Here is an 8,657-nt window from a genome sequence, read left to right on the forward strand (position 1 = left end):
CCGTTCATTTCCCGTTCCTGCATATCTGCCCTCTGCCCTTGCTGCATCCCTCCCCACCACCCCTGATAAAATTTAAGAGAAAAAAAGAAAAGAATTGGGGGAAGGGAAATCTCATCATGGAAGCTGTAGTGTGACACAGTGAGTCATGCTGTAAACTCTTTAGTCCATATATCTTTACTTGCAAGTGTTCATTGCAAAGAGTCATTGGTCTGGTTCGAGGCCTCTGGTTTCTGCTACACCATCGATGCTGGGCCCTCACTGGGACTCCTTGGTTATCCTGCTGTTGCCCTGTGTTGTGGAAATCCTGCAGCTTTGGGTCTGCAGGACTGGTTCCTTCATGTGCTGCAGCAGATCACATAGTTGGATATTGGGCTGGGCCAACCCATAACCCGGGTTCTGGGCCTGGGTAGTTGCAGGGTTGGTAAGCCTGCCAGCTCTCCCCTGTCCTCACTACCAGGGTGAGCTCTCCTGCATTGCCTTGGTGAGTTCACCTTTTGCAGCAATGAGCAAGGGGTGGGGCCAGTGCTCCTGCTTTCATCTCTTCAGGGTCAGATCTCTCACACTTATACTTTCAGGGCCATCTCTACTGTGTTGTCCAGGTGTGCCATAGGGACCACTCTCCTGAGTGCTGCAGCAGATGAGGGGCAAGGCCAGCTCTCCCGCTCTTATGACATCAGGGCCGGCTCTCCCTCCTGCCTCAGGCATTGATGGCGGGGCATGGGAGGTGGAGAGGGGGCATATCTCTCCTGCCCATGCCATCACGTGACAGGTGAGTGACAGGGAAAGCTCTTCTATGCTCACAATATTGGGGCTGGCTTGCCCACACCTCTGCCAATGGAGTTGGCTCTATTGTGCTGCCCAAGCGAGGTGCAGGGCCTGCTCTCTCTTCTGAGAGTTGCAACTGGTGGCAGGCAGGGGCAGCTCTCCTACCCTTCTGTCCTCAGGACAAGCTCTTCCACTTGCCACAGGCATTGTTGGTTGGGGGAGGGAGGGCAACATCTCTCCCCTGCCATGCCGCCATATGACAGATGAGTAATGGAGATAGCTCTCCCATGCTCACAATTTCGGGGCTGGCTCACCCGCACCTTAGCCAACAGGATTGGTTCTATTGTGCTGCCCCCGCGAGGTACAGGGCCTGCTCTCCTGAGTGTTGCAGCTGGTGGTGGGCAGGGCCAGCTCTCCCACCTGCCTTAGGCATTGATGGGTATGCAGGGGCGGGGGTGTACATCTCTCTCCTGCCCATGGAATGGCACTATTTGAAAGAATTAGAAGGATTACGAGATAGGATCTTGTTGGGGGAAGTGTGTCCCTGGGGGTAGACTTTGAGGTTTCAAAAGCCCACGCCAAGGTCAGAGTCTCTCTCTATGCCTATGGAACGGGATGTAGTGTTGCTCCAGCACCTGCCTGCCGCCATGCTCCCCACCATGATGACAATGTACTGAACCTCTGAAATTGTAAGCAAACCCCCAATTAAATGCTTTCTCTTATAATAGTTACCTTGGTCATGGTGTCTCTTCACAGCAATATAACAGCAACTGTCATAGTTAGGGTTTTCTATTGCTTTGAAGAGACACCATGACCCTGGCAACTCTTTATAAAGAAAACATTTGAGTGGGGTGGCTTGCTTACAGTTTCAGAGGTTCAGTTCATTATCTTAATGACGGGGAGCTTGGTGGCATGCAGGCAGATGTGGTGCTGGAGCTAAGAGTGCTACATCTTGCAGGCAACAGGAACTGACAGACACACTGAGGGAAGCTTGAGCAAAAGAGACCTCAAAGCCCATCCCCACAGTGACACACTTCCTCCAACAAAGTCACACCTCCTAATAGCGCCACTCCCTTTAGGGGTCATTTTCTTTCAAACCACCACAGTAACTAAGACATGTTTTGTGGAGTCAAGTTACCCTAAAAAATAAATAAGTTATATTTAATAATAAAGATTTAGCCAAAGAGTGAGATTGAAAATCCAAATAAAAATAGCTATAAAAAATGAAAGGATGATGTTTGAGAATGCAAGACGTGGAGTTCTACATGAGAAGGAAGGAGAGATGACCTGTCCTTAGAGGCAAGGGGCAGTGGGGAGATACTGATGAGAAACTGTGAACTGGAAAAGAGAAAATGAGGGGACTCCCAAGATGGCTTCAAATGTAAACTAACAAAGGTAAGCATGGCTTTTTGGTAAGAGGGAAGAAGTGTTGGAGTTGCTGCTTAAAGAATATTTGAAACCCAATATTAGTGAATAATTTGAAGAAAATATGGTGTTGTAGTTGTGAGTTCCCAGGCTAGACTCAATCAGTGATTCCCCACCCCCATCCCCTCACCCTCAAGATGGGGTTTCTCTGTGTTGCTCTGGCTGGACTGGAACTCATTCTGTATATCTGGCTGGCCTCAAACTCACAGAGATCCACTTGCCTCTGCCTCCCAGTGCTGGGATTAAAGGCTTCAATTGGGGATTTTTAATTGCACCTCTAAATCAAGGATTCTCTCAGACTCTTTTGAATTCTTCATGGTACCATGCATAGATTAATCACACAGTAAACATCTGTGGAATTGGTTGTAATTTTATAAAATTTAATTTAGAAAAGAAAATAAGAAGAAAAACCAAAATTACAGCAAACCCAAACAAAAAGCTAGGGAAAGAGAAAGCGATAGTGTTTTCACATTCCCTGGCAGCCTGGAAGCCTGTGCATAGTGATCTTTACAAAGTGGCTTTTTCAACACAGGCTTCATTTCCCAGGTCATAAAAGGGGGAAGCTGGAGAGAGATCTCTGCTTCAGGATTGCCTTCTAAGAATGCCACAAGCGGGCTAGAGAGATGGCTCAGAGGTTAAGAGCATTGACTGCTCTTCCAGAGGTCCTGAGTTCAATTCCCAGCACCCACATGGTGGCTCACAGCCATCTATAATGAGATCTGGTGCCCTCTTCTGGCATGCAAGGATACATGGAGGCAGAATGTTGTATACATAATAAAAATAAATCTTTAAAAAAAAAAAAAAAGAATGCCACAAGCTCCTAATGCAGTACTTAGGTACTCTCCTGGTGGTCTTCGATAATACAGAATTTCCCGTTTTTATAGTTTTTTTTTTTTTTTTACTCTGCACTGCTTTATTATAGGTATAGATAGATTAGCGAGTGTTGGCCCATTGGCCTTGGTTATTTTGACATTTCAAGAATATAAGAAGAAACAGGGCGGTGAAGCAGCTCAGCTGGTAAAGGCTGTAGCCGCAAAGTCTGGTGTCCTGAGTTTGATCTGAGAGGACCAAGCAGATGACGTAATAGGCTGCTTAGTCTTCTCTCGGTGATCAGGCCTCAATTTCAGTTTCCTGGAACTGAGCAAGCAGTTTCTGAAAGAGCCACAAACAAAGGACAATCAATCTCCAAAACCCCTGTCAGCAGGGATGGGGAGAACGGCTCGTATTTAGACCTAAGTCAGTCTGAGATAATAACCAAATAAGGACAGAGTCTGGGACTTGTCCAGGCCTGCCCCAAAGTGGAAAATTATATAGCCCTAATCAGCCCCTGACTAGCCCTAGACAATTAGAATGTACTGCTATGATTGTCACTTGCTTAGGCCAATTGTAGATAATATGTCCTAGGAACTCTCCTTGGCTGTGCTTAAAAAGAGCCTTCGAGTTCCTCTAGTGGTGCCATTTTGCCTTGTGTGGAATGGACAGCCCCAGCATGCTGGAAAAATAAACAATCTTGCTGACTACATACGTGGATGGTGGTCTTCTGTGGTACTTCTCCAGGACTCTGACAGATCTACAGGACTTTTATGGTAGGAGAGAACTGACTCTGTTTATTTGGAATACATATACATATATATGTATATTCCTATATATAGTATCTATTGTGTGTCTGCTACTAAGTCATGTGCATAGTTCAAAATACATTTTGCTTTCTTTATAGATTAAATTTCAAACAAATAATTACACATTGCCACAAATATTTAGAAAACAGTAAAAAAAAAAAAAAAGATTGACAGTAAGATCAGAGAGGAACTTAATATAAAAGACAAAAAAGATTTCCTGAGGGCAGTGCCTGTAAGTAGGAAACATCTAAGCTGACTGGAAGTATGAAAGGCTCCAATCATGTGAAAAACGAGGCAGAGAATGTTCCAGGCAGAAAGGACAGCAAAGGCCAGTAGGCAGGAAAGAATGTGGCATTAGAAAAAATATTATTTTGAGCATTGTGCTTAAAAAAAAATCACATAAAACTCTCCATCTTCATTATGTTGAACCATGTTGTGTTTTAGTCATAACTACACTCACATGTTGGGCATCAGACCTCCAGAACCCTTCTATCTCTCAAAATTCAAACTGCATACTTACTGACAATACTCCTTTCGTTCCCAACCCCAGCAACCATAATTGTACTTTTCTCCCCCTTCCTCAGCCTCACCCTGACTTTGAGATAGGATCTCATGCCTTCCAAGCTGGTCTCAGAATCTCTAGGTTGCAAAGGATAACACAGAATTCCTGCTCCTCCTCCCAAATGCTGGGACTACAGGCATGTGCCCTCATGCCCAGCTCACAAGTCTGCCTTCTATTTGTGTGTGTGGCCAAGTCAGGGACATCATGTAGGTGGAATCATGTGGGGTTTGTCTCTTTGTGGCTGGCTTATTTCACATAGCACAGTGTCTTTGAGCATGTGCCAGGGTTTCCTCTTCTGTGGCACAGGACACTGCATTCTATTTGTCCACGTATCCACTAACATTCCACTGTATGCATGTGCCACTTTTGTTGATCCATGTATCTGTTAGAAGCTTTTGTGGTGCTTCTCTTTCTTGCCCATTGAGACGAATGCTACTGTGAACATGATACATAAGTACAACGTTTTGCTTGACCTAGAGAAATGGCTCAGCAGTTGCAGAGGATCCAAGTTCAGTGGCCAGCACCCATGTTAGGTAGATCACAACTACCTGTAGCTACAACTCCGGGGAATCTGACATCATCTTCTGGCCTCTATGAGCACTCTCCTATAGGTCACACACACACACACACACACACACACACACACACACACACACAAATAAAAAGAAATATTTTTTACAAAGACCTTTTTTCTCATACTTTGTTTTCTTTTGATTTTCTCCTTTTGGATATAGACTCTGAGGTAAGCTTGCTGGATCAAACAATAACTTCTTAAATTTTTAAGAAACTTCTCTGACAGGACCATTTTATATTTCCACCAACAGTGCAGATGAGTTTCAATTTCTCCACATCCTCAGGAGCATTTTTTTTTTTATGTTCTTTTCCCCTCTGTGGCCATCCTGGGGTTATTTAATGGTTTTTAAATTATTTTCTCTTAAGCTAGGATCTTGTGGTATAGTCTAGGCTGGCCTGATTCTTCCTTCTCAGCACTGAGACAGGTGTGTGCCACCACATCTGGCTTTGTAGATTTGATTTACATTTCCTCACAATAGTGATGTGGAGCATTATGTATATTCAAGTCTTTTGTATCTTTTTACAAAACAGCCTGTTGCCGGGCAGTGGTGGCGCACGCCTTTAATCCCAGCACTCGGGAGGCAGAGCCAGGCGGATCTCTGTGAGTTGAAGGCCAGCCTGGGCTACCAAGTGAGTTCCAGGAAAGGTGCAAAGCTACACAGAGAAACCCTGTCTCGAAACCCCCCCCCCAAAAAAATAACAACAACAAAAAAAAACCAGTCTGTTGCTGTTGAATTATATGAGTTGTTCATATGTCCTAGATATTAACTCCAATTATCTGTGATTCATAAGCATTGTGTCTTGTCTTGTATGTTGTCCCTTAACTTCGTTGATTGATTGCTCTCATGTACAGGAGTTTCAAAGTTTGATCTAGTCCCACTTGTCCATTTTTGCTTTCGTTGTTAATGCTTTTAGAGGTATATCTAAGACACCCCTGCCAAATCCAATGGCATGAAGCCTTCCTCCTGTGTTTTGTAGTTTTTGGTCCTTACTTCACTTCATTGTGGGTTAAGTTTTGTATGTAGTTAAGATAGGAAAACAGCTTCATTCTTTTTCAACAGGATTCTCAGTTTCTCAATACTCAGGATTTTGATATTTATGAGAAAAGAGGAAGCTGGCCAGTTGATTGGAGCATGGTAAAAAAAGGAGCATAGTGGAAGATAAGGTACGGTCATAAGGGACTTTAGAGCATCCCAATATTTTAGCAACCAGAAAGCATCATGATCTGATTTATACTTTAAAAAAAAAAGAAAAACTTAGTGCATTCCATGTGCAAGTAACATTAGCATCTTTGCAACTTTTCAGAGAGATCATGCATTTATTTTACCAATATTTACCCTTCTTGCTTTTTTGTTTTTATTTTTGTTTTTGTTTGTTTGAGACAAGGTCTCTCTATGTAGCCCTGCCTGTCCTGGACCTCCTTATACAGATCAGGCTGGCCTCAAACTCACAGAGATCTGCCTGCCTCTTCCTCCTAAGTGCGCCACTACTTCCAGCCCCTTTCTTGCTTTTTAATAATCGTCTTTCCTTCTAGACTATTAACTCGGTGAACCCCCACCTTTTGTCCTATGTACCTTTAAATCTGTCCTGGTTTTTGGAGGACACTGAGTGCTGAATTTACAATTGGTCTTCTTGCTTCAACTATCCTGAGCCCCTCTCTCTTTGCTTCTCAGTATTTGTTATGGTAGAATCTCTTATGGAGGGATTTTCTTTGTATAATATGTACTCCTAATGGAACAGATTGCAACAATGCCTTGAGAAAAAGTATATGCCCTAACTTGCTTTTCTAGATCAAGCCCATCAGATTTATTCTTTAAAATAATCATAATGACCACATGATCCATAATCTCACTCCTTGGTATATATCGTAATAAAAAGGACACCTTCATACAAATACATGAATGCCAATGTTCACAGCAGCATTATTCATAGTAGCCCAAAGTGGGAACAGTTAATAGCCATCTTATCCAGCCACAAAACAGAATGGAATACTGATACATGCTACATCAATGATGAGCCTTGGAAACATGCTAAGTGAAAGAAGACCAACACAAAAGACCACTTATTATGATTCTATATTTCTGACATGCGCAGAGTATGTAAATCTATGGAGACAAAGTGAATAGAGAAGATGGAGGGACAGATAGGACTAAGGTAGGGTGCTGTCACTTGTTTTTTGGCTCTTTTGGGGGGCCCACCACCCAGCTCCCAAATAAATTCACACATGGAGGCTTATTATTACTTATGAATATCCAGCCTTAGCTTGGCTTAGTTTCTTGCCAGCTTTTCTTAACTTTAAATTATACCATCTACCTTTTGCCTCTGGGCTTTTCCCATTCTCTTCTGTAAATCTTATTCTTACTCCGTAACTTGCTGTGCAGCTGTGTAGCTGTGTAGCTGGATGGCCCCTGAAGTCCTCCTCCTTCCTCTCTTGCTACTAGATCTCTCCTCCCAGATTTCTCCTTCTGTATATTCTCTCTGCCTGCCAGCCCCACCTATCCTCTCTCCTTCCTTGCTGTTGGCCATTCAGTTCTTTATTAGAACAACAGGTGTTTTAGACAGGCACAGTAACACAGCTTTACAGAGTTAAACAAATGCAACATAAACTAAGGTAACACACCTTAAAATAATATTCGCCAACAGTAGGGGATTTCTCCTTGAGGTTAATGAAACTGTTCCAGGACAGGTAGTGGTGAGGACAGCAAAGGAGCATAAACACACTAAAACCTACTGATTGCATATATATAATATATATATATTTCAATTCTTAAAATGCTATTTTCAAAAAATATAACCTTTTCTACCACATGTCCGAGAAATGAGGATAAAAACCACACTATTCATGCCTATAATCCCAGCACTTTTGAGGCTAGGGCAGGAGGATTGATGGGACTTTGCAGTCAACCTGGGCTACATGGTGACTTCTAGTTCAGCCAGGACTACAGAGTGAAACCTTGTTAAAAACAAAATAATAAACAACAAGCAAAACAAAACCAAAAGACCCCGCCGATCAACCCAAAACCAACCAACTGAAAGATGCACTATTGGGAGATGAAGTTTATTAGTGACAATGAAATGTTCTGGCACCATAAATTGAGATTTTTCTTAGGAAAAGAACTTCCTTGTACCCCAGCTACCTCATGGCAAGAAAAGAGTTTCCGTTTTAGAGAAGGATTACATTGAACTAAAGGGAATTTTGAGTTTGTTTCTTTGAGGATGCTGGATCAGAAATTTAAGATGAATATGTTGAGTGGAGCATTTCAGTGAATTTTATTTATTGAATTCTACTTTAAAATCCATTCCTTTGGTTGTGGAAAGTATTTTGTTATGGGCTGAGGACAGAGACACTAAAACGTGACACTTGAGATGCTCATGGTTCAGAGTGCCGAGTGCTAAAATTTTGAAGAAAAATAAGTTGTTTTTCAACATGTTTTTTTTTCCTGCACAGGAACTGGTTTACAATAAAATTATGGAGAAAACATTGTTACAGTGTACCCTTGCAATCTTCCCCAATATCTAGGCTGTACATAGCATCCAGAAAGGAGACTTGTGAGTCCTTTGATGTAGGGGTCCCACACAAAGCACAGATCACTGACCTGGGGACCATTCCCTCCTCTCCCCGTTATCCCAGCGTCCCTTAAGTTACTGCTCAAGGCCTAAGGGCAAACAACTTGTCTGTTTCCTATGTGCTTTACTTCCCCCATCAAAGTGGA

Source organism: Peromyscus eremicus, chromosome 15, assembly GCF_949786415.1.
Source record: "Peromyscus eremicus chromosome 15, PerEre_H2_v1, whole genome shotgun sequence".
In the NCBI taxonomy this organism is placed as follows: Eukaryota; Metazoa; Chordata; class Mammalia; order Rodentia; family Cricetidae; genus Peromyscus; species Peromyscus eremicus.